This window comes from Oratosquilla oratoria, unplaced genomic scaffold, assembly GCF_046742065.1.
Source record: "Oratosquilla oratoria isolate Oo_2021 unplaced genomic scaffold, ASM4674206v1 SCAFFOLD132, whole genome shotgun sequence".
Taxonomy (NCBI): domain Eukaryota; kingdom Metazoa; phylum Arthropoda; class Malacostraca; order Stomatopoda; family Squillidae; genus Oratosquilla; species Oratosquilla oratoria.
The window spans coordinates 251,544-278,013 of NW_027467488.1; the positions used below are offsets into that span (position 1 = coordinate 251,544).

General features: G+C 36.6%; 1 protein-coding gene across 9 annotated transcripts in view; it reads right to left on the reverse strand.

Moving 5' to 3' along the window:
* Positions 1-21,663, reverse strand: part of LOC143022648 (uncharacterized) — a 76,338-nt gene extending 54,675 nt beyond the window's left edge. For 2 of the 9 annotated variants that reach the window (XM_076180957.1, XM_076180959.1), the window contains exons 1-5: positions 21,122-21,663; positions 16,896-16,943; positions 1,813-1,927; positions 1,525-1,631; positions 472-619 (exon numbers count right to left, since the gene is read on the reverse strand). The gene's annotated coding sequence lies outside the window, so the exon portion shown is untranslated. The remainder of the gene's footprint in view (positions 1-471; positions 620-1,524; positions 1,632-1,812; positions 1,928-16,895; positions 16,944-21,121) is intronic. The other 7 variants (XM_076180965.1, XM_076180958.1, XM_076180966.1 and 4 more) reach the window with 6 other exon arrangements.
* Positions 21,664-26,470: the final 4,807 nt, after the last annotated feature.

The following is a 26,470-nucleotide window of genomic DNA, read 5'->3' on the forward strand; positions in this document are numbered from 1 at the left end:
TTCTTCTCCTCACCTCCTCATTTCTCACTCTATCTAGCCTAGTAACCCCCATCATACTTCTCAGACACCTCATCTCAAACACATTCAAACTCCTTCTCTCTTTCTCTCTTATGTTCCATGTTTCTGCCCCATACAGTGCTGTTGGCACAATCACTCTTTCATACAGTCTCCTCTTAGCATCCATTCCCAAATGTCTATTCCTCAGGAAAAGGTGGAGTGAAGGTGGAGGTAGAATATAGATTGAGAGAAGCGAGTAAATGCCTTGGTGGATTGAAGAGTATAACAAAACTGACTTTGTAAAACTTGGAAAAAATTCAAAATGCTAGCTGGGAAAATTTTCAAATGATGAAACAAAGATGGAAGAGAAATGGAACATTTTTTAGAGAAAAATATAAGGAGGGAACAAAGAAACATGTACCTAAGCAGAAACAACAAAAGGGCTTACATAAAGTGACTAAATGGCAAACATACATCACACTGAGAAATGAATCTGTGTGTTGATATTTGAGGAGACGCTCCACTGGGTACCCTGATCGCCCACGAATGTACTTGACCCATTTTGCAACTAGCTCCTCCCCATTCAGGTCATGGGTGTTTATATACTCCTCTCCTCCATTTACTGAAACCATAGATCTAATTAGTAATATGCCATGAGTAGACAAAAAAAAAAAAAAAAATTATATATATATATAATAATAATAATAATAATGATAATAATAATATTAATAATAATAATAATAATAATGATAATAATAATAAATCAACAAACAAATTGTCAAGGTTGTATATTCTAGATACATTTCCTTTAAAAATATGTCTCAGTCATAATCAAATTTTAAATCGATTTCTTTGCTTGCTCAATTACTATGCTGCAGGACAAGTGGGGTGCAGGGCAATGTTCCCTCTAAGATGTGTGCATGTGCATGCACACACGTTTTACAAATACTACACAAAGGAAAATATATGTGCACACAAGGTTTTCAAGATGAAATTGAAAATTTCTAATTAAAGAAATTAACTATATAATTTCATAACAATTTAAAACAAAAGAAAGGTGATTTTGAGAATTTGTCAATTTCATAAAATCATGTCTTGAGATCCTTTGTATTGTGTTCTGCAGTCAGTATGGTGACCCACATAAGTACACACATACTTTGCAAAGAAGGCAAAATTTGCACACAACCAAATTTCTGTGCTCACTCACAGCAAAGAATTAAGAGGGAACATTGGTGTGTGGGCAGGCTTTTAGAAGTGAATTCTCTGCGAATGTCATTAAATATAAAATCTTTAATTCAGGCTAACACCAGTAAATTTGATTAGGCTAAGAAGAACTCCAGCTCTTCAAAGGGAAAAAAATTACTTTTTCAATAATGTAGGTAACAGTGTTTTTGTTACAAGGGATTAGGGGGGAGAGCTGTTACTGTTCCAGGAGTATGAGGGTCTTAGGTTTGCCACTGCTACAGGTTCCTGAGTTTAAGCTCCAATGTAAAAGAGGCTACTACCTGTTGCAAAAGTCAAACTTACAGTACTCTGCCTTGATGCAAGGTGATCAATGCCTCCGAGGTTTTAGGTACAACACCACGCCAGGGTTGTCGTTGGCAAAGTTGATCAAATCCTTCTCAATATGATCTCTGCAATAAAACAAAAACTGTCTGCAGTGGATAACATAAAGAAAAATGGGATCACATGAAGAATTGTCACCCCAGTCTTTGACAGGGTGACAATTCTTCATGTGGGCCATTCTGGGTTTACGATTATTCAGTTGTACAAGATGATGATAATAAGCACAACCCTCAATCAACCTAAACTAACAATCTTTATTTCACTGTTGATATTTGGCATATTGGGGTGACGATTCTTCAGGTGGGATCTCATGGGGTGACAATTCTTCATGTGGGCGTTCTGGGGTGACAATTCTTCATGTGCCCTGAAAAATGTAACATTTGCAATACTTGTTGGTCCATATTGGATGGAGGCTGTTAATGGCTGCCTCATGACCATGGGTCTTCTGCGAGAGAGAGACCAATTGATTGATCTCAATACGATGTACACAGGACCCCCATCAATGTGGAATTTATGAGAGTAATTTCAAAGAAACGAACAAAAAAAGGTAATAACCATTGGAAGGTGCCAAAATAGTTCTCAACACCCTCTAAACCAGTGGTTCCCAAACTGTGGGTAAATTACCCCCGGGGGAGAGGGTAACAAATCTTCGGGGGTAATGGAGAGGTGACAAAAAAATTGAAAATCAAATCAAATCAAATCAAATCAAGAAAACATTGCGGTACCCGGCAGTAGGATTAAGGTTAACTTAGTACGTATAGTTGTAAAACTGAAAAAAAAAAAGTTTGGGAACCACTGCTCTAAACGATCAAAAATCATTTAAAAGAAACTATTTTTGACACAAAATGTGGACTGTTACATCTATGAGTATGCAAAAGATAAGAATATGTGAACTGCAGTTGTGGAATAGCATGTGTTGGGGGGGGGGTGTCATCTTTACATACAGCCTTTAGTTTAATTTTCTTCATTATCATTTTAACATTTATAAGCAGAGCAAATCTGAGATGGGCTGGACATGTGGCACTTATGGAGGACCATAGAACTCTAAAACGAGTAATGATGGGTAGAATGCCTGGAAAGAAGAATTATCTTTACATAAACATATACATATTCATCACTATGCAATGAATTAGTCAAAACTTACAAGAATGTTAAAATGGATCTTGTACCATTACTTTTCATTCATTCACAACCACCTGCCTTAAATCTAACTGAATCTTTATTCCCTTTGTATCCAGCTAAATTAAATAACTCCCACAACATAGTAACAGCAAGGAAAATATCCCTTGTACGAGAGGATGTATATTTGTATGGTTTAGACCAGCCTACTGCTCACCACAATGCATATGTCCTGGGGGCATTCAGTCAGAGCTCATTATGAGATAAAATGAGAGGACTGTAAACATATACGACAGCAGTCTGCGCAATACTCCCCATGTTGTGTTCACTATGGATACAACTCTCTGGCACCAGTTTACAGGGCCCCAACAAGGGGAGGGGCGGGGAGTAATGCCCTGAGGTAGGATGTTTGGGGGGGGTGAGGGCAATGACCTGAGGCGGGATGTTTGGGGGGGGGCACTTTTGGTGAAAAGAAGGTAAAGCAAATTCCCACTACCGTAATGCACTTTCAATGCAGGATTTATTTATCATGAGTTGTGAGTATAAACATTGTTTTGTGGATGAATCTTACACGTGAGTCGTACTAGTGACCATCAGATGTGGAAGGTGGTGGTGCTGTGTGTGTGTGTGTGGGGGGGGGGGTTCAGCACTTTTCAACTCGCCCCAGGGTGGCACTTACCCATGTTGGTAAATTGCCAGTTTATAGTAAACATAAATCGTACAGTTTCTGTTTGAAAGGCCTACACCCTTCCATGAGCTGCCTATGGGTGACTTGACCACTTTGGAAATTTATAATGGTTTACAACTGTGTGTGTGTGTGTGTGTATTTACCTAGTTGTATTTACCTAGTTGTATTTTGCGGGAAGGAGAGCTATGCTCGTGATGTCCCGCCATTGTATCTCGCAGTGTCTAGTTTGTTTTTAAACTCATGAATGGTTTTTGCGCATACTATTTCATTATCCAGTTTGTTCCAAGTGTCCAAAACTCTATGTGGAAAACTGTTTTTCTTCAGTTCTCTTCTATAGCTATGTTTTTTGATTTTCTTTCCATGTCCTCTTGTGTTTCTTTTGTCCCAGTTAAGGGGGTACGCGACACCTGGGGGGGTGAATTTGGTCAAGATATGGCATTTTTCAAAACTGTGTTCAAAATGTTTGTATACCACTTAGAAATAAATCCCGACAAATAATTTTCCAGCCGCGCGCAATTTAAAGGTCCTGGATGAGGTTTAAAGGGACAGATTTAAAGGCGCAACCCACACTAGAAGGAGGCGTGCCACTTAGGACCTTCAGGCGCAGCGAATAACGTTGAAATTTGATTGAATTTCCACTCACCCAGTGTATCAACGGCCAATACGATTGTGGAGGGGAAGGGAGGAAGGTGGAGGGAGAATATTTCGCCAACTTTGTGCGAAACTAAGCGTTAGTTCCCAGCTAGCTCTGAAAAGGGAAGTACGCATGTCTCGTGAGCTCTCATTGCAATCTATTACTTTAGCTAGTACATATTACTCTTTAGTACAGTCATCATGGGAGCAAAAAGAACAAAAGAACATCACAATGACAAAAAACAGCAGTTAAAGATGGCAAGCAGTCAAAGACGACTAAAGATCTCACCATCTCTCACTCCACCACCGCCCTCACCTGCACCTCTGTGATGGTGACAGAGGTAAAGGACAACATTAGACTAAACAATTCAAAGAGGAAGATTAAATCCAAAGAAGAAAGCAAGAGGAAAAAGATCAAGGCTATACAAGAAGAAGAAAGAAGAAGGGACATCATATGATGCTGGAGGGGGTGCCCTACCAACATAGATTGGCGAGGGGAATCTGATGAGGAAAGAGAAGGCGCCCACTACTGGAAAATAAACCTCTTTCCAATTATTTAGATACCCTGAAGACCCCCAGCAGAGAGGTTTCATATGAAGAAACCGCCAAAGGTGCAAAAAAGCAAATTATATGATGTTGTCGTCTGTGCGTCGTCACTACTGTGACATACTTATACTTTAGTTTTTCAGTATGTAAAGTACTTATAATCAAAATATGTTGATAATTTTTACTGTACTTATTATATAATAAGAATTAAGCCATGAAAAAATCAGTCAAATTGGTGAAACTATAAGCAAGTTACAGATATATTCATATTTCAAGTTGCCATATCTCCGTTCGATATTTTTCTACTTTTTTTTAATCATAAAAAATCTAATATACATCAGATTTAGATGAAACTTACAGGGAATATTACTTTTAGTAACTGCTAGGGCCGATCGTTCGAATATTTTGAATAGGATGAAAGAGTTTGGAGTAATAATGGAAACAAGAGCAAAAAAATTGTATTTTTCACGATTTTTGCCAGACATTAAAATTGAAATGCCTGTATGCAAAAGTATAAAGGAAATTGTTCAATTACTCAATGACCGGCCCTAGGTGTGCCTACTGACTAATCATAGCCAAAATATAAAACAAATTGGTCCACGTATTATGGTGCTGTGCACTTTTAAATGTCGCTACTGGTATACGTACATGTGTACATACATCATTCTGCTTCACCTAAAATGTAGGCAATATGGATACCTATTTACCTGAGAAGTTTCAGCTCTTTACTCTAAATATTTTAGAAAATGACCTCCAGGTGTCGCGTACCCCCTTAAGTAAGTTCTCTCTATCAAGTATCTCTGTGCCTTTCATGATTCTGTAGATGGTCAATAGGTCACCTCTCTTCTTTGCTCCAGTGTCGGTAACTCCAGTTTAGCCAATCTCTCCTCGTATGATAGGTTTGCAAGTGCAGGTGCCATTTTTGTAGCTGCTCTTTGGATTCTTTCTATTTTCTTTATATTCTTTTTGGTACTGGGAGACCACAATGTCACCGCATACTCTAATCTAGGCCTTATCAATGTAACCAATATTTTTTTTATCATGTCTTCGTCCAAGTATGTAAATGCCACTTTTATTGATCTTAGCAAGTTGTAAGTCTCCCCGACAATTTTGTTAATCTGTATATCATAGGACAAGTCGTTCGAGATAATTACACCCAAATCTTTTTCGGATCCTACTTTCTTTACTTCCTTGGTTCCAATTGTATATTTTCCTGATATTCTGTTTTTGCTTTTTCCAAACTCCATTATGCTACACTTCTTAGTATTAAAGTCCACTTCCCATTTCTGACTCCAGTTCTATACCCTATTTAGGTCTTCTTGCAGTGCTTCACAGTCCTCATCAGTTTCTACTTGCCTTAACAGTTTAGCGTCATCAGCAAAGAAGCTCATGTAGCAGTTCACGTCCTCGTCCATGTCATTCATACGATAACAAACATTATTGGTGCCAGTACAGATCCTTGCGGTACTCCACTGATCACCTCTTTCCAATCTGAATATTTTTCTCTGAGCACTACTCTCATCTTTCTACCAGTCAGAAAGTCCTCCATCCATTTTAGTAGGTTTCCTTGTATTCCTCCTATGTGTTCCAGTTTTTTTTAGTAATTTTCTGTGTGGTACTTTGTCAAAGGCTTTTTGCAAGTCTAGGAATGCACAATCAGCCCATCCATTTCTTTCTTGCATTATGTCTATTAGTCTTGAGTAAAAGCATATTAAGTTTGTGGTGCATGATCTACCTTGTCTGAACCCGAATTGTCTTGGGTTTAATATGTTGTTGTCTTCCAGAAGTTTTACCCATCTATTCTTGATTATTTTTGCACAAATGTGTGTGTGTGTGTGTATTTACCTAGTTGTATTTACCTAGTTGTATTTTACGGGAAGGGGAGCTATGCTCGTGGGGTCCCGTCTTCATATCTCATTTTATCTAAACTATTTTTAAATTCATGTATTGTTTTTGCACACACCACTTTCTCATCTAACTTGTTCCAACTGTCTATTGCTCTGTGAGGAAAGCTGTTCTTTTTAAAATCTCTTCTATAGCTGTCTTTTTTTATTTTCTTTCCGTGTCCTCTTGTATTTCTGTCATCCCATTTTATCAGATTCTCTCTATCAGTAATTTCTATGCCTTTCATGATTCTGTAAATAGCTATCAAATCTCCTCTCTCTCTTCTTTGCTCTAGTGTCTGTAGTTTAAGTTTTTGTAGTCTCTCTTCATATGATAGTTTTGAGAGTGTTGGTGCCAGTTTTGTAATTGCTCTTTGTATTCTTTCAAGTTTTTTTATACATTTTTTTGTACTTGGTGACCATATCGTTGCTGCATATTCCAATCTTGGTCTTATCAGGGTGATTAGGATTTTCCTCACCATTTCTTCATCCAGGTATGTAAATGCCACTTTGATTGTTCTTATTAAATTATAAGTTTCTCCAAAAATCTTATTTCTATGTTTCTCAGGTGACATATTATTCATAACAATGACTCCCAGGTCCTTCTCATTTTCTACTTTTTTTATTCCTTCTTTTCCCAAATTATATGATCCTGTTATTCTGTTTTTGCTTTTTCCAAATTCCATTATACTACACTTTTTTGTATTGAACTCCATCTCCCACTTCCTACTCCATTCTTGTACTTTATTTAGATCTCTCTGTAGTGATTCACAATCTTCTTCAGTTTTCACTCTTTTCAGTAATTTTGCATCATCTGCAAAGAAGCTCATATAGCTTTCAATTCCTTCATCCATATCATTAATATATATAGCAAACATTATTGGGGCCAGAACTGTTCCCTGCGGGACACCGCTTATTACTTCATTCCATTTTGAGTGCTGATCTCTTATCACTACTCTCATTTTTCTTTCTTGCAAAAAGTCTTCCATCCAATTTAGCAATTTACCTTGTATTCCTCCTTCATATTCTAATTTCTTAAGCAACTTCTTATGTGGTACTTTGTCAAAAGCTTTTTTTAGGTCTAGAAATGCACAATCAGCCCATCCATCTCTTTCTTGTATTATATCTATTAGCCTTGAATAGAAACATATTAAATTGGTGACGCATGATCGTCCTTGTCTGAATCCAAATTGCCTTGGATTTAGTACGTTGTTTTTTTCCAAGTATTTTACCCATCTACTTTTGATAATTCTTTCACATATTTTTGCTATTGTACTTGTTAGAGAGACTGGTCTATAGTTGGTAGGTTCTTCTTTATTTCCTCCTTTATATATAGGTACTATATTTGCTTTTTTCCAATCTTCTGGAACTTTTCCTTCTTTTAAGGAACTGCTTATTATGCTATGTATTTTGTCTGCCAGTTCATTCCTGCATTCTTTCAGAATCCAGTTTGCTATTTCATCTGGCCCATGCGATTTTCTGACATCAAAATTACCCAAGTGTGTCAATATTTCATTCTTTGTTACTTCTATTTCTTCCATAGGGGGGACTTTTTCCTTCCACTCAATCTCTTCAGGTTGTATATTTTCCCTTGTAAACACCGATTTAAAATGTTTGTTCATAATTTCTGCCATTTCCATTTCCTCAGTGTATTCAACTCCTCCTTGTCTTAATTTCTCTAAGTCTTGTTTGTTTTTCAGTTTATTGTTTACAAATCTGTAGAATAGTTTTGGTTGATCTTTACACTTTTCTATAACATCTTTTTCATATTTTCTTTTTTCCTCTCTGCACTTTTGTACATATTCATTTCTATAACCAGTATATATTTTCCATTTTTCAGGTTTTCTGTCTTTTTTCCATCTGTTCCAGGCTTTGTCTCTTTTGTCCTTTAACTCCCTACAACTTTTGTTGTACCAGCATTTTACATATTCTTTTTCTTGTTTTTGTCTTGGGACATACTTTTCCACTCCTTTTTTGTAAATTTTTGTCAAAATATTCCATTTCTCTTCCACTGTTGTTTCTTCTTTGTATATTTCTTCCCAGTTTTCTTGTTGGAAGAATTCTCTTATTTTATCAAAGTTTGTTTTTTCATACATCATTCTTCCTTTTCTATATTGTTCATTTCTTTTCATATATTTTTCTTCATTAAGTTCCAGTTCAATCAATATGTGGTCACTTTTACCTATTGGTGTTTTATATTCAATCTTGTCCACTATTCTAGGTTCAGATGTAATTATTAAGTCTAGCCTCGATGGTTCTTCTTCATTTCTATACCTAGTGTTCTCTTGTATCCATTGTGTCATTGAATGGTCAGTAATCATCTCAAGTAGAGCATTTCCCCATGAGTCATGACCACTCTTTACTGTCATTTCTTCCCAGCAGATTTCTTTGCAATTAAAGTCGCCCATCATAACTATTCTTCCTCCGTCTTCCATTATTTTAGTTAATGCTATCTTTGTGTCCTCTAACATACTTTTATGTTCACTCTCCTCCCATGAGGCTGTTTTCGGAGGCACATAATTGATCACAAATTTTCTGCTCTTCTTATCCCGGTCTTCCACTTCTATCATAATCATCTCTACTGTATTCTTTCCATATACGACACCTTTCACGTTTATATCCTTCTTAGTCAGGAACATAACTCCACCCCCTTGTTTTTTCTCTCTGTTTCTAATCCAATAATTGTATGTATCATGTCCTACACTGTTGGGTGGTAGTGGGCCTTTTAATTTTGTTTCTACAATTCCCATTATGTCCGGTTCTTTTTCTTTCAAATAATCATTCAGTTCATTCAATCCTGTTATCAATCCATCTATATTTGTGTAAGACACTCTTAGTTTTCTGCCACTTCCATTGTATTCTCTGTTTCCCTTATGTTTTTCTTTAGTATGTCGAACTGCTTTATTTTCATGTTCACTACTCTCCAATAGAATCTCTCTTTCTCTGACTCCGTTCTTTCCTCGTTTTTTGCCTTAGCTTCAATTCTTTTCTGCTTTTCTGCCTCTCTTTCCTCCTTATTCATTTCTCTTTTTATCCATACCTTTTTATATTGATCATTTGTTGCTAGTTTCCCTGTCTTGGATAGAATTTTCTCTGCTGTTGTTTGTGACCTGAATTTAATCTTAATTGGTCTGGTCTTATCTGTACTATATTTTCCGAGTCTGAATTTTTCCTCAATTTCCTTTATAATTTCTGGTTCATCTTCCTGGACTAATTTTAATAAACTGCTTACTCTTTCATTTTCCTCCTTGATTCTTGCAGTTCTATCTGGGTTATGTTTCTCTTCCATTCCTAATATAATTATACATTTCTTTTTGTCAGCTAATTCTCTTACTATATTCTCCTTCTGTCTCATCACTTTAATAACCGAGTCTTCATTATGTTCTTTCAATTGCTGTTTGACTATGTCAGTGAATGAAACCTTATTCCCTTCTTGAGTTATTCTCCAATTTTTAGCTTCTGTAGCTAGTTTCTCTCTGTTTTCATTACTATTCTTCTTCAATTTCTCATTCTCCTCCTTTACATTTCCTAACTGTCTTTTTAGGTCCTCTATTTCTTCAGTTAAGTTTCTGTTAGCCTTCTCTAGTTGTTCCAACCTTTCAATTCTTTGAAAAATGGAGTCTACGTTACCTAACTTACGCTCCAAGTCCTCGATCACCTTATCAACTCTCTCCTCTAGTCTTATCAGTCGGGGGGGGGGGGGGGGGGGGGTTGTGTCCCCCCCACCCTCTTTAAATCCCTGGAACATATTCTCGTCACTTTCTTCTGTATTGCTCCTCTCTATACTTCTAATCTTTACATTTTTAATAGACATTTGATCCTCGCTAAGTCTTTTGTTTACCTTCCGCTTGTCTGGCTGGTCAAAGTCTACTCCCTCCTCATTTCCTTCCATTTCCCTCAGTAATCCCTCCCCTTTTCCTCTTTCCCTACGTTCCCACTACTCCACGAGCAATTTCCCCCCCACCCTGCAAAAACACTAGGCACTTCTCTTTGCGTTGGGATCCACAGACTTCACTTTTCTTCAGAACGTCTTCTAAGCCGTCCATTCGTTGAAGTGTGTGTGTGTGTATTTACCTAGTTGTATTTACCTAGTTGTATTTTACGGGAAGGGGAGCTATGCTCGTGAGGTCCCGTCTTCATATCTCATTTTATCTAAACTATTTTTAAATTCATGTATTGTTTTTGCACACACCACTTTCTCATCTAACTTGTTCCAACTGTCTATTGCTCTGTGAGGAAAGCTGTTCTTTTTCAAATCTCTTCTATAGTTGTCTTTTTTTATTTTCTTTCCGTGTCCTCTTGTATTTCTGTCATCCCATTTTATCAGATTCTCTCTATCAGTAATTTCTATGCCTTTCATGATTCTGTAAATAGCTATCAAATCTCCTCTCTCTCTTCTTTGCTCTAGTGTCTGTAGTTTAAGTTTTTGTAGTCTCTCTTCATATGATAGTTTTGAGAGTGTTGGTGCCAGTTTAGTAATTGCTCTTTGTATTCTTTCAAGTTTTTTTATACATTTTTTTGTACTTGGTGACCATATCGTTGCTGCATATTCCAATCTTGGTCTTATCAGGGTGATTAGGATTTTCCTCACCATTTCTTCATCCAGGTATGTAAATGCCACTTTGATTGTTCTTATTAAATTATAAGTTTCTCCAAAAATCTTATTTATATGTTTCTCAGGTGACATATTATTCATAACAATGACTCCCAGGTCCCTCTCATTTTCTACTCTTTTTATTCCTTCTTCTCCCAAATTATATGATCCTGTTATTCTGTTTTTGCTTTTTCCAAATTCCATTATACTACACTTTTTTGTATTGAACTCCATCTCCCACTTCCTACTCCATTCTTGTACTTTATTTAGATCTCTCTGTAGTGATTCACAATCCTCTTCAGTTTTCACTCTTTTCAGTAATTTTGCATCATCTGCAAAGAAGCTCATATAGCTTTCAATTCCTTCATCCATATCATTAATATATATAGCAAACATTATTGGGGCCAGAACTGTTCCCTGCGGGACACCGCTTATTACTTCATTCCATTTTGAGTGCTGATCTCTTATCACTACTCTCATTTTTCTTTCTTGCAAAAAGTCTTCCATCCAATTTAGCAATTTACCTTGTATTCCTCCTTCATATTCTAATTTCTTAAGCAACTTCTTATGTGGTACTTTGTCAAAAGCTTTTTTTAGGTCTAGAAATGCACAATCAGCCCATCCATCTCTTTCTTGTATTATATCTATTAGTCTTGAATAGAAACATATTAAATTGGTGACGCATGATCGTCCTTGTCTGAATCCAAATTGCCTTGGATTTAGTACGTTGTTTTTTTCCAAGTATTTTACCCATCTACTTTTGATAATTCTTTCACATATTTTTGCTATTGTACTTGTTAGAGAGACTGGTCTATAGTTGGTAGGTTCTTCTTTATTTCCTCCTTTATATATAGGTACTATATTTGCTTTTTTCCAATCTTCTGGAACTTTTCCTTCTTTTAAGGAACTGCTTATTATGCTATGTATTTTGTCTGCCAGTTCATTCCTACATTCTTTCAGAATCCAGTTTGCTATTTCATCTGGCCCATGCGATTTTCTGACATCAAAATTACCCAAGTGTGTCAATATTTCATTCTTCGTTACTTCTATTTCTTCCATAGGGGGGACTTTTTCCTTCCACTCAATCTCTTCAGGTTGTATATTTTCCCTTGTAAACACTGATTTAAAATGTTTGTTCATAATTTCTGCCATTTCCATTTCCTCAGTGTATTCAACTCCTCCTTGTCTTAATTTCTCCAAGTCTTGTTTGTTTTTCAGTTTATTGTTTACAAATCTGTAGAATAGTTTTGGTTGATCTTTACACTTTTCTATAACATCTTTTTCATATTTTCTTTTTTCCTCTCTGCACTTTTGTACATATTCATTTCTATAACCAGTATATATTTTCCATTTTTCAGGTCTTCTGTCTTTTTTCCATCCGGTCCAGGCTTTGTCTCTTTTGTCTTTTAACTCCCTACAACTTTTGTTGTACCAGCATTTTACATATTCTTTTTCTTGTTTTTGTCTTGGGACATACTTTTCCACTCCTTCTTTGTAAATTTTTGTCAAAATATTCCATTTCTCTTCCACTGATGTTTCTTCTTTGTATATTTCTTCCCAGTTTTCTTGTTGGAAGAATTCTCTTATTTTATCAAAGTTTGTTTTTTCATACATCATTCTTCCTTTTCTATATTGTTCATTTCTTTTCATATATTTTTCTTCATTAAGTTCCAGTTCAATCAATATGTGGTCACTTTTACCTATTGGTGTTTTATATTCAATCTTGTCCACTATTCTAGGTTCAGATGTAATTATTAAGTCTAGCCTCGATGGTTCTTCTTCATTTCTATACCTAGTGTTCTCTTGTATCCATTGTGTCATTGAATGGTCAGTAATCATCTCAAGTAGAGCATTTCCCCATGAGTCATGACCACTCTTTACTGTCATTTCTTCCCAGCAGATTTCTTTGCAATTAAAGTCGCCCATCATAACTATTCTTCCTCCGTCTTCCATTATTTTAGTTAATGCTATCTTTGTGTCCTCTAACATACTTTTATGTTCACTCTCCTCCCATGAGGCTGTTTTCGGAGGCACATAATTGATCACAAATTTTCTGCTCTTCTTATCCCGGTCTTCCACTTCTATCATAATCATCTCTACTGTATTCTTTCCATATATGACACCTTTCACGTTTATATCCTTCTTTGTCAGGAACATAACTCCACCCCTTGTTTTTTCTCTCTGTTTCTAATCCAATAATTGTATGTATCATGTCCTACACTGTTGGGTGGTAGTGGGCCTTTTAATTTTGTTTCTACAATTCCCATTATGTCCGGTTCTTTTTCTTTCAAATAATCATTCAGTTCATTCAATCCTGTTATCAATCCATCTATATTTGTGTAAGACACTCTTAGTTTTCTGCCACTTCCATTGTGTTCTCTGTTTCCCTTATGTTTTTCTTTAGTATGTCGAACTGCTTTATTTTCATGTTCACTACTCTCCAATAGAATCTCTCTTTCTCTGACTCCGTTCTTTCCTCGTTTTTTGCCTTAGCTTCAATTCTTTTCTGCTTTTCTGCCTCTCTTTCCTCCTTATTCATTTCTCTTTTTATCCATACCTTTTTATATTGATCATTTGTTGCTAGTTTCCCTGTCTTGGATAGAATTTTCTCTGCCGTTGTTTGTGACCTGAATTTAATCTTAATTGGTCTGGTCTTATCTGTACTATATTTTCCGAGTCTGAATTTTTCCTCAATTTCCTTTATAATTTCTGGTTCATCTTCCTGGACTAATTTTAATAAACTGCTTACCCTTTCATTTTCCTCCTTGATTCTTGCGGTTCTATCTGGGTTATGTTTCTCTTCCATTCCTAATATAATTATACATTTCTTTTTGTCAGCTAATTCTCTTACTATATTCTCCTTCTGTCTCATCACTTTAATAACTGAGTCTTCATTATGTTCTTTCAATTGCTGTTTGACTATGTCAGTGAATGAAACCTTATTCCCTTCTTGAGTTATTCTCCAATTTTTAGCTTCTGTAGCTATTTTCTCACTGTTTTCATTACTATTCTTCTTCAATTTCTCATTCTCCTCCTTTACATTTCCTAACTGTCTTTTTAGGTCCTCTACTTCTTCAGTTAAGTTTCTGTTAGCCTTCTCTAGTTGTTCCAATCTTTCAATTCTCTGGAAGATGGAGTCTACCTTACCTAACTTACGTTCCAAGTCCTCGATCACCTTATCAACTCTCTCCTCTAGTCTTATCAGTCGGGGGGGGTTGTGTCCCCCCCACCCTCTTTAAATCCCTGGAACATATTCTCGTCACTTTCTACTGTATTTCTCCTCTCTATACTTCTAATCTTTACATTTTTATTTGCCATTTCGTCATCCGGTGGTCGTTTCATGTTGACCTTACGCCCGTCTGCCTGGGCCAAGTCCTCCACATCCTCATTTCCTTCCATTTCCCCAGCAATCCCTCCCCTTCTCCTCTTTTCCTACTTACCTACTGCCTCACGAGCAATTTCCCCCCCCCCTGCAAATACAAAAAGGCACTTCTCTTTGCGTTGGTATCCACAATCTGCACTTTTCTTCAGAGCGTTCGTCAAGCCGTCCGTTCGTTGAAAGTGTGTGTGTGTGTGTGTGATTTACCATGGTCTTTGGATCACGTGTTGAACTCATGATCGACAGTTATTTCCCTCCCAGAAGAGAGCTCAGAGCTCATATATGACCAATCTAGGTGTGTGTGTGTGTGTGTGTGTGTGTGTGTGTTTACCACCTCCATGATTCACCATGGTCTTGAATCACATGTTGGAATCATGATCAACAGTTATTAACCTCCTGGATGAGAGCTCAGAGCTCATATGAGTGATCTATGGGTAATACTGTGACCTTAGACGCAAACACACACACACACACCCATCTCCCCACCCACAAGAGTTGGAGTAACACCCTGCAGTGCAGTGATACTGAAATTATTTCAGCCCTGGGCAGGAGTCAAACCCGGACTGCTGTAGTGGCAGGCGAGAACTCTAACCACAGTGCCACGAGGTGTGTGTGTGTGTAAAGACCAGATATACGGTGCTGCTGGAGATCCTGTGCAAGTGGGTGGCTCTTTTTTCGGTACTTTTTTTTTTAGAAATGCACATCTATGCAATATAGCAATAGAAAATTAAATAATAACTTTGTAAATTATAATACATCAACACAATATGTTTTTCTTGGCAGAAATTAATAACAGAAAAAATTGCTACAAGTGACACACTAATGAACAGAACAACTATGACTGCTTGAGATGCCATCTTTGTTGTGATAGATGCAAAGGTCAAAGAAATAAAAGTATGATATATTCGTCTAACGTAACCAGCGTACATGTGGTACATGTAATTCTAGAGGTCATCAAGGTCGTTGTCATCATCAGGGATGTTGATGGCCTGTTTTGTCATCCGATTTGACTGCTAGGGGTAGAGTTTCATAGCTTGAAGAAAATCATGAAGGATTACAAAGGATTACAAAGGCGGAGCATGCGAACAGGAGACCTTTTGGTCCATAATTAGGTTGTATGCAAAAAAAATATATAAATGATAAAAAAATATATAAAATAAAAATTATACTAATGTAAATAATAATAAATAATACACAGGTATAGTTAAATAAACAAACAGGTAAATAGTAATAATAAACTGATATACAAGTAATAAATATGGAAATCAAGCAAATAAGACAAATAATAACAAACAAATAATCAAATAAAATAAAATAAATGGCAGTCATTACAGCACCTTGCTTAAATGTTTATCTAAACGAATCTTAAAGCTTCGAACTGAACTACATCTCAGTTCCTTGGCACTGTTTTAAAAATATGTAGCTTGGTGACATCACTTGGAGAGGGAGAACACCCGGTACACACCATCAGCACCATTGTCAAACTGACAACACTGACAGGATTGGAGAGAAGACAATATGGCATCTCGAACCTATTGTCACAACTCCACTCAGTAGTGTATTTGCTTAAAACATTTTTTTCTTATTGATCTCCACCAAGAAAAGCATATACTACATTGATGTATTACAAGTTACAAAAGTGAATATTTAATTTTCTATTTTTATATAGGTGAGTAGTTCCAGAAAAAAATAGACATCTTTATTTGCTTGATAATTATACTTATTTTATGGTCACTAGCTAGTGCACACCATATGGAATCATTGAGTGACATACATTGGGCCCACTGGATATAGAAACAATGATAATGGGGATGGCAGGATTTGGTTAAGTCCTGCAGGGTTCTGGCATCTTTTAAAATGATCACAGCACCCCTGGTAAAGACAATCCAGTTCTATTCCAGTATCACACATATGCATTTACACAATCTTTTTTTTTCCCATTCAAATGATTTTTTTCTATAGGATGATTATGTTAGGTTAGGCTAGAATATATTAGGTTAGGAGCTATTGGGTATTGTAGATTTCATGTTATATATCCATGTTTGCATGATTCTGGAACTTATCCTTTTCTTTTGGCATCTGAAAGATCTATTTCTCCTATAGAATGGTTATGTTAGGTTAGGAGTTACTGAAAAACAAGTTTCATGTCAAATATCCGTGTTTGTGCGACTCTGGAATCTATTCCTTTTTACAATTTTTCAGCCTGAATGTTGAATTGCAATTTTCTCAAAATCCAATCACTTTTTTCATCTTAAAGACTTAAAAGAAACCTGTTCTGCATATCTTTATTGTATACCACACTCCTGGAGAGTAATAGTATAGTTTTGTTATAAAACCATAAACACCACATACATTCTATATATGATATACAAATTCATTAGAGATTACAAATTATATTCTATATCTGGTAATCGTTTTATGACCGAGTATTCAACCAAATGTCATGATTGATTAAAAATTGGTATAAACACGAATAGGCTGTGAACTTGCCTCATTCCTCTGCTTCCTCCATGGTTTTTCGACATGCCTCGTAGTTGCCTTAAAATAAAGACAAATTGAAAGGCTTAAAATAAATTGGATACTATGTTATTAAAGATAAGGATACAATCTCAATGTCATGAAACTGTCACTTGTCAGGAATGAACTGTGGCCAGACCATTGTCTTGCAATGTGGTGAATACAATGTATTACTGTCAGGCCCTACATGTAACACAACCTTCAGACTACCTTGCAATGCCAATGGGTCAGTAACTCAAGTAATTGCCAAATGGCCAACTTCATGAAGCTTTGTTTTTAAAGCTATGCCTATGTCTAATCTTTTCTGAAGGCCAAGGTAGTGCATTTACATGTACCATGTGTAATGTATATCAAAAACCTACCCCTGCATACAACAAGTGTACAACATGAGGAACACAACTGAATCTATTCAACTCACATGCTTGATGAATAACCCTTACTTCATACGTTTCCCATCCTTGTAATGGATCTGCCTGTTCTCGTACTGCTGCCCTGCGCAATTTCGATTCTCTATGTTTGCTCGGCCAGTAACAATATGACTTTTTCTCCTTTGCAAAGATCAATTTTGTTGGGACCATGTCTACATTAACCTCATCCACAAATACCACTACAGAATACATTTTATCTTCACCTACAATGCAGAAAGGTACCCGCTGTCAGATTACTTGCAACTATCAATAAACATGGAAATTTGACAACTTCACCTTCCATGTATAGCACCAAAACCGAGAACTAATGGATGAGGACTAAGAAGTTTCATTCTTGTTCAAGTGACTCCAAGCAATTTATCATATACAGCAACATTCAAAGGCATTGTGATGATCTAGGCCTATATCACATGGCTCCTACAAAATTTTAGTTAGCAACAAGAGTCCAACCCTGCAATTTAGGTTGTGAAAATTAACCCAAGTGTCCATATCACCACAGTAGTGAAGACAAAAATGACAGACAATGGTGAAAAAATGACCAGATGGCATATCTGAAGATACTGAGAGCTGAAACTACTAACTTCCATTACACGTAAACACACAATTTTTACCTGCACCTACTCTAACCAACAGACTTAGTATAGGCCTATATTGGGAGAGGGATAAAAATATGTAAGTGCTCTTCAGATTCATCAAAGGTACATGTACATCATGTACCGGGTACATACATGTACTGACACTATTGTTCACAAAATGCATTTTTTATAAACGGGCATGCATGCTCTGATATCACAATGACGTTTACCAATAACATGAATAATAGACGAGAATTTTGCCCATTCAGGTAAAAGAAAAGTTTTAAAATTTAAAGATATCCATCCATAAACATGTAACCTTAAATTAAATGGAGTGCAAAAATGGGATGCAAACCCATTCATCATATGGGAAAAAAAAAAAAAACTTAGCTGTGACATCGCTGAACAGGTACAGTACCAAGCTCACGAGACAATTTGGAAACCCCCCATATATTCCTAAATCCTGCAAATTCAGTGGATAGGTAAAAAAAGCTATTTTCTTGGTGAGCTTGTTTACAATAAGGTAGTAGCAAGATTCATTCTGAAGGATATTCTTAACAACTGCGACATTGTTTCCAACTTTGATGCAGTTGCTACCCTGGTATGTTGAAATCAATCCTAGGTTGCTGCCTAGACTCGCATGTACTTCTTTGTAATGAACACTGCAACAAAAACCAGCTGGAATAGGGCCTGTGAAATGCTTTTGTTTTTCTTTTACCAGTAACAGCTGCCTGTTCTTCCTTGGGTATTTTCAGAACATGCTGTACTCAGAAAGGCTTCGAATAACCTGCTGAAGAGGGAACTTGGGTTTTCGAACCAACTTCTTCAACTTCTGAAGGAAGTGTTCAAGTGGGAAGGCTGAGACATTATTTAAAATGCCAAACAACCTGACATCTTCATGCATATTATAGACAATTTGATCCTTACCACAGATGTCTGAAAAATTTTGTACAAACAATAGACTGAGCTCAAGGGCATAATTAGAGTACTGCAATGAAAGTGAAGGACTCAACATAATGTAGATAGCAACAGAAAGCAAAAGGAAGTTTTTGTACATCTCATCAGGTAGCTCGTCAGCTAAAACAACAGGCTCCGTATAAAGTAAGAACTGACGAAATTCAGTAGCTTTCCAACAATCCTTCTCCTGAATTGGTCTGGGTTTTCTAGCAAACTCTCTAGGAACATAGTTCCCCATATTGCATAACAAGTCTGACAAAACTGCAGCAGTCCTTGAACCTAACCTAACACTTCGAGGACTTTTGAACCAAAGATTAAGCAGTCATCTAGTGACACCAAGGCACACAAGGTGGAAATTCAGAGAGGTCTACAAGGGGTGATAGGCCAAGTTGATGCTCTTCATCAGTTTGATAGGCAAATTCATAGTCAGTCCTGTGGGGAGCATCTAGTACCGGAAATGTCGTCATCTTCAACCAGACACCGACTTGTTTGCATCTTTGATAGCAGCCACTATAAGCAGAATGCCCCTTACAGTTCTTAACAAAGGCTCGGGCTGGTGCATCACAAATGAATGCTGAAATATGAACTGGTATGACTACCATCAAATGTAACACCTTCACGTTGGACAAGTTTCATATCTTCAATGAACGGTTTCAAGAATGTAGACGGAGGATCATTTGGCTTAGAAGAACCATAAAACAACCCTACAATAAATGGGTCTTTGTGAACTGGATGCTCTGGGATGCCTAAAATAGGCCAGAACTGATAAGGTGAACTCTTCCATATTGGCAACCCATCAATGTTAACCTGAAGTGATAAAGTTTGAGCTGCCAATGATGGATACATTTTCAATCATGAAATTATTCCTGGTTCCAAACCAAAATGATAGTATGACCCACCAGCAACCTCTCTCATACCTGTTACTGTCTCAGTGCGCATTAATGTTCTTGGGTCTTTGGGAAGGTCAGGATGACTTTTCCATAATATGCCAAGAAGGGAATACAGGGCAACGTGTGAAATTTTAAATTTACAGGCCAAGGCCATTCTGCCAAATTTTCACGGATACATTCAGTTTCTCCCACTTCGTCCTCCGGGTCAGATGAAGAATAAAATATTTCATCTGAAAAATTGATTAACAAACTTCCTGCATAACCATTGTCAAGGTCACCCATATCACCATCCGAATAGCCAACTGCATTCTCATATGTTGAAATGTAATCATGCAAGGAACCAGTCGTGCCAGTACTTCCACTATTATATGTCATGGCTGTTTAAATGATCAAAACCTTCTTGAACAAAACAAAGTGAATGATCATCAGCAATGTTCTCGCAGCTGTCCAGACTATATTCAGATACAGCAGGCATGGTAAAAACTAAAGGCATTTCACTTTCATCATTATTTTTACAGCTATCAGCAATTTCCAGAAGATGCCGTGAAACCCCAGCTAAAATGATTCCTTCTACGATGAGTCCAATACTCAATAATAGGACACAGGTTTGAACTCGGCCATTTTCAATTTAAAAACTGGCTCCAATTCCAAATGCAAACCAATAAAATAATTATGTACGTATGCCAACAAAATATTAAATATATAAAAACCCAAGCCTTGGCATGCTAGATTTAGGCCTAGCACCTATACTGCAAACACCATTAATCCAATCTCGCTGTCTTTAAGTTTAAGGCAGAGATGCCTAATCCCAGTGACTAGCCCAAAATAGCTTGAAATCAAGTGCACGGATGGATGGATGGATGGATGGATGGATGGATGGATGGATGGATGGATGGGCTTTCTTCTGTACCACACAGCAGTCAGCATTAATCAGGGTGACCTAGGCCTAGGCTACATGCATCCCTACATAAACATGTTAAAACTAGAACGCTAGACCCTAGGCCTAGGCTACATGCATCCCTACATAAACATGTTAAAACTAGAACGCTAGACCTAAATAGTTGTTTACGTAGTGTGAATGTACGTACTCTCCAACAGCAATCATAGCAGTGTGACTAATCATTCGGCCTACATTATACATAACCTTGCATGCCTACACTCGCGCTGAGCAAGCATTACCAAGTCTCGTTGCACGCATGGAAGACACAGCCTTTGATCATGAAGGTATAAACAGGACTAATTCAAATCAGAGTATATAGTAAATTACGATGAATCGTCAAAAGAATGATCCCAAGAACCATAGTGACTAAAAAGGCAAGACGTCCATTACTTTACCAGAGAAAACTTACAGAATTTGACGTGCTGAAATAGTTTACTCTCACGGACTGTTCCAAAAATGGCGCACTGGCGGACTGTGGTTTGGTGGCGCGATTCGAACAGTTTAACAAATTACATGATTTCGCGTAGGTTTGAAATCAAATGTCAACATAAAGGTATTTCAAAATATGAAAAAACTGTGACTAAACAACTGTAGGACTAGAGGTGGAAAATACGTAGCATGCTTTACCACATTCGGAAACTGTCAGATTTGATCGGCACCCTCCGAGTCGTCATCAGGATCCCCGCAATCGACTGCATGGTGACATATTGATGATAGGGATCGAGGCCTAGCTTTAGTTAGGCCTATTTTGAGCGGAATAATTACATTATTTTTACAGTTGATACTACTTACAACCATGTGCCCAGTTAAAATACAGACTACTGGTAGGAATATGTTTCTATTTCAAGACGATAGAGGAACAGGTATAATCGATAAATATGAAAATAGTAGTTTTCAAACTCTGAATAACTTAGACAAATGTATCATTAGGAACATTAAAAAACCTGGAGTTTCTCTTTCCGGTCCGCTGTTGTTGTTATGTTGTTGGATCTTTAAGGCTATCGACCTATAATGAGGTCATTAAGCCTGGTGTGAACCTGCGATCCTTTTTAATCTACCATTATAATTTCCACAATAGTCCTGTAGTGCGCAAATAAAATACTATTTTGTCAATAAGTAAACGGTCGTCGGTCAGAAGATTTGTGGTGCTTAGTTGAATTTTCTTAAGTTTGCAGTGTTGTATAAGCGCTTTGCGCTGTGTGTTGTATCTTGAGCAGTGTATGAGTATGTGTCTTATGGATAGTATAGTGTTGCAGGTGTTGCATTGTGGAGGAAATACGCCATTAATGTATGGGTTTAGGTGGGTGAGGCGGGTCGAATTCATCCTCAGTCTTGCTATGGCGATTTCCTCCTCCGGTCCGCTCATGTGCGATCTTCTTATATTGACAACTACTTACTGGACGGTGTCGATCTTCGCATACGGCTAGATTTAGCACCAATTGATTTTATAGTAAAGTGTCCTGATGAAAAAAAAAATTAAATATTGAAAGATGTAAATTAATACTCGTAGTACCAAAAATCTACCCGTGCAAAGAAGCAATATCTGCTTTGAATACATCATTAACCCTTAACAGGTAAAGTGGGGTCAGACAGACCCCATATTTTTTTGTTTTTTAATTTTAATATACTAATATATTACATACAGATATGTACTCCCATATGCCTTCTTGATCAGTGGAGTAGCTTAATGGGGTGATAGGGTCATTCCTGAATCTTGCTCTATATAAGCTTTATAGAGCTTTTGAGCCCGTCTGACCCCACTTTACCTGAGGCGTGAGTACCGTGGGGTCAGTCAGACCCCACTTTACCTGAGGTGTGAGTAGCGTGGGGTCAGTCAGACCCCACTTTACCTGAGGTTTGTTCATGTCATATAAATGTTTTATCATTTATACTTATGGGTAAATAATAATTTCTTCTTTTTTATCAACAGAAAAACATACATCCGAGTTTAATTTTATTTATTTATTTAATTTATTTATTTAATTTATTTATTTATTTTATTTATTTATTTATTTATTCCATTTTCCCTCTTTTGATCACATTAATTTTTATCACAATGTTTAATTTCTGTTCTGGTAATGTGAGTTTCTTTTCATATCATGGTCACACTATACTCATATTATCATAAAGTATGACATTCCGCCACATTTTATTTGATTGATTTATCCTTCCCTCTTTTGTTCAAATTTAATTTGTATCACATATTTTGTATCACATATGAATGCTTAATATTTTCTGTTCTGTTAATATGTTTCTTCTCACAAGATCACACTATTCTCATATCATCATAAAATGTGACATCTCGCCACATTTTAGGGCACCTCAGTCACTCTATTCCCACACATACAGCTGTAATTTATTTCATCCTTCCCCTCTTTTAGTTCAAATTTAATTTGTATCACATATTTTGTATCACATATAAATGTTTGATATTTTCTGTTCTGTTGATAATATGTTTCTTCTCACACTATTCTCATATCATCATAAGATGTGACATCTCGCCACATTTTAGGACACCTCAGCCACTCTATTCCCACACATACATCTGGTTCTCATCTATCCCCCTTGTACAAGATCTTTTGAAAAATTGTGGGCTCACATATGTAGGCACACTGAGGGACAAGAAGCCACAAGTACCAGCTCTGATGACAGACAAGACGGTAATCAGAAAAGGGTGCACGGCTTTCCTCTTTGACACAACCATGGCACTTGTGTCACATTTACCTGACAAGAAGAAGAAAAAATTTGTGCTGTTGATCTCCTCAATGCACCAACAACCTGTTATGGATGACTGTGGGAAGCCAGCAATCATCTTGTATTATAACAACACAAAAGGAGGGGTTGACGCGTTTGATCAAATGTGTGCCCGATATACATGCAGCCGAAAAACCAAACAGTCGCCTTTGTGCATAATGTACGGACTGGTCAACGCCGCCGGTGTCAACTCCTATATCACTTGCAATGAATGAGGAAACGTGATGGACAGGCGGAACTTTCATCACGCTGGAAGTATCTGATTGAGCTGGCAGAAGAGATGATACGGCCATGGGCAGAGGAGAGGATGAACTTCAAGGGGATGCACAAAAGTACTTTGATGACCATCAGAACGGTCTTTGGCTTGAACATGCCCCATCAGCAAGCGGATACCTCTTCTATGAGAAAGCGATGTGCCTTGTGTGACCGGAAGTCTGACAGGAAGACCAAGAACTACTGCCTACACTGCAAAAGACCAGTGTGTCAGGACCATTCAACCCCTATCTGCGATGACTGCAATTAGATTCTTCAGTATCACAAATTCCACTTTCAGTATATCCAACAAAATATGTTCTTCATTATCACTAGCATTATGTATGAATTGCTCGACTCATGTCCTCTCAAGAAAACTCAAAACCCTCTGAGACCACAAACTTCCGTCAACGAAGGATGGGGTTTTGCTGAGTCAGGGTAGGAGTGCTTAGAGCCATAAAAACTTATAAATAATAAACTTAGATACCATTAAAAACTTATAGATTGTTTGCTGGACCTAGTATCAACCTTCCCTGAAAATTTCATTAAAACCAGTCCATAATTTTTGCGTAAAATTGGTCAGTCAAAATAATCACCTCGTTTTTTTTCTTCAGATTTCATGGTTTATGAAACACATTTATTATTCATTTGTTGTAGCTCTGCTTTTCCTTAAAGATAGTTGGGACATTGGTCTCTACAAAATGATGATGACCAACCGCTTCATGTTTCATGCTTTCAGTCAAGCACCCTCTGAAGTCAACAATATCTTATTTTTCATAATTTTTTTTGTAATTTTCATTAAAATATATGTCTAACAATTATAGTCACTTTTAAGCATATAAATGGAAGAATATAAGTTGAAGTACATATGTTTTGATTTCTATGTCAATTAATGCAGTAGAAGTATTTTATTTTTATTTTTTTGTGTTTGGGGTCTGTCAGACCCCGCTATACCTGAATCGTTTGTCAAAAAGACCTTTACCTGTTAAGGGTTAATTAAGGGATGGTTCAATCATTGACTATGTCTACCTAAAAACACATGCCAAAACAAATATACTCTCACAAGGACAAAATAGTATCATGATGGATTATATATTTTTCAATATCATTCCTAATTTAGTGTAAAAAGTGCAGGTTGACATGAAGGCCTTCAGACTTAAGCACATGAATCTGTTTTCCCTAAAAAAGCGTAGACTCAGAGGTGACTTGATACAGGTCTTTGTAGGTAGAAACAACTTTGCCAACCGTGTAGTTAATGAATGGAATAAACTTCCTGCACAGGTAGTGCAATGTAGTTCAGTTCGAAGCTTTAAGAATCATTTAGATAAATACCTAAGTAAGATGCTGTAATGATTATAATTTATGTTATATTATTTGTTTTTGTTTTGTTATAATTTGTCTGTCTGATTTTCATTTATTATTAGTTATATGTCAATTTATTATCATTTACTATTTACCTGTTTGTTTGTTATTCAACTATACCTATGCATTTATTTATGTATCTTATTTGTTATTTACATTATTATAGTTTTTATTTATTATTAATATGATTTTTTTTTCGCATCCGACCTAGATATGGATCAAAAGGTCTCCTGTCGGCATGCTCCGCCTTTGTAATCCTTTGTAAAAACGGACTTTATTTCCATCATGCTTCGTTAAGTAATATAGAACTACATATTAATGGGAGAAGTGTATACAGCATTCATTCTAATCTTGAACAAAAAGACTATGCTGATTTATATTCAAATACGTTACACGCATTAGGACCGAGCGCGAATCACCTTGTAACACACGACGACGCTTGTTACAACGAAGGTCGAACCCCCATTGCGTTTGATTTAGAGCCTGAACCTACAAAAGATGGTGTCAATCCCAATTTGAACGGTAATTTAAAAATTCGTATTACCTTTGATAAACCAGTGTCGGGTAATTATATAGTTTGCGTATTTGGCGAATGCAACAGCGTGCTACAATTCGATAGCGACAGGAACGTAGTATTGGAAAGTAGAGGGTAATAATAATTATTATGAATGGAGAATAAGTTGACAAAATTGTACAAATTATTCGTAAAAGAGATAATTCCTCAAGACTGCGATATGTAGGTGTATTACCCGTGGAAGATGTACATCATGTACTTTCATCTAATCGGACAAATATCTACTTCATGCTTAATGTGTTACCTCATGTAATAGAAATGGGACATTGGATTGTTGTATGTTTAATAAAAAAAAATCAATAAATGTTTTCGATTTATTTAACGCAAACCTCAAAAAATATGGATTACATTTAAATTATACAAATAAAAAAGTAATTGTACTTAAAGATCACAAAACGGAAATAACTTAAGTTTGCGGATATTACTGTTTCGTTTATAAAACATTAATTAAGTCGAAAAGGGATTAAATGTGCAATATTATTGAATTCACGCACATTTTCACGAAGGCACGTTTTAAACAACGATAAAAAAAAGTGACTACATTTGTTTATCGACACTTTGGTAATTATTTCCCTCGATGTACATTTATTTACTTTGCCCCTCAAATGATAATTCACCGTGTAACAAAGGTTTTGTCTTTGAGTTGAAACTGTTATTTCCTAATTGCCTATGTCCAGAATACATGAAAAAATACTTTTATTCATTTCTAATTTTGCTCTTGTGTTCAGGATAATGATATTTATGAAATTTACATATTCTCATAGGGACAAAGTGGTATATTGGAAATTTGATTTGAACAAAACAAACACAAAACGA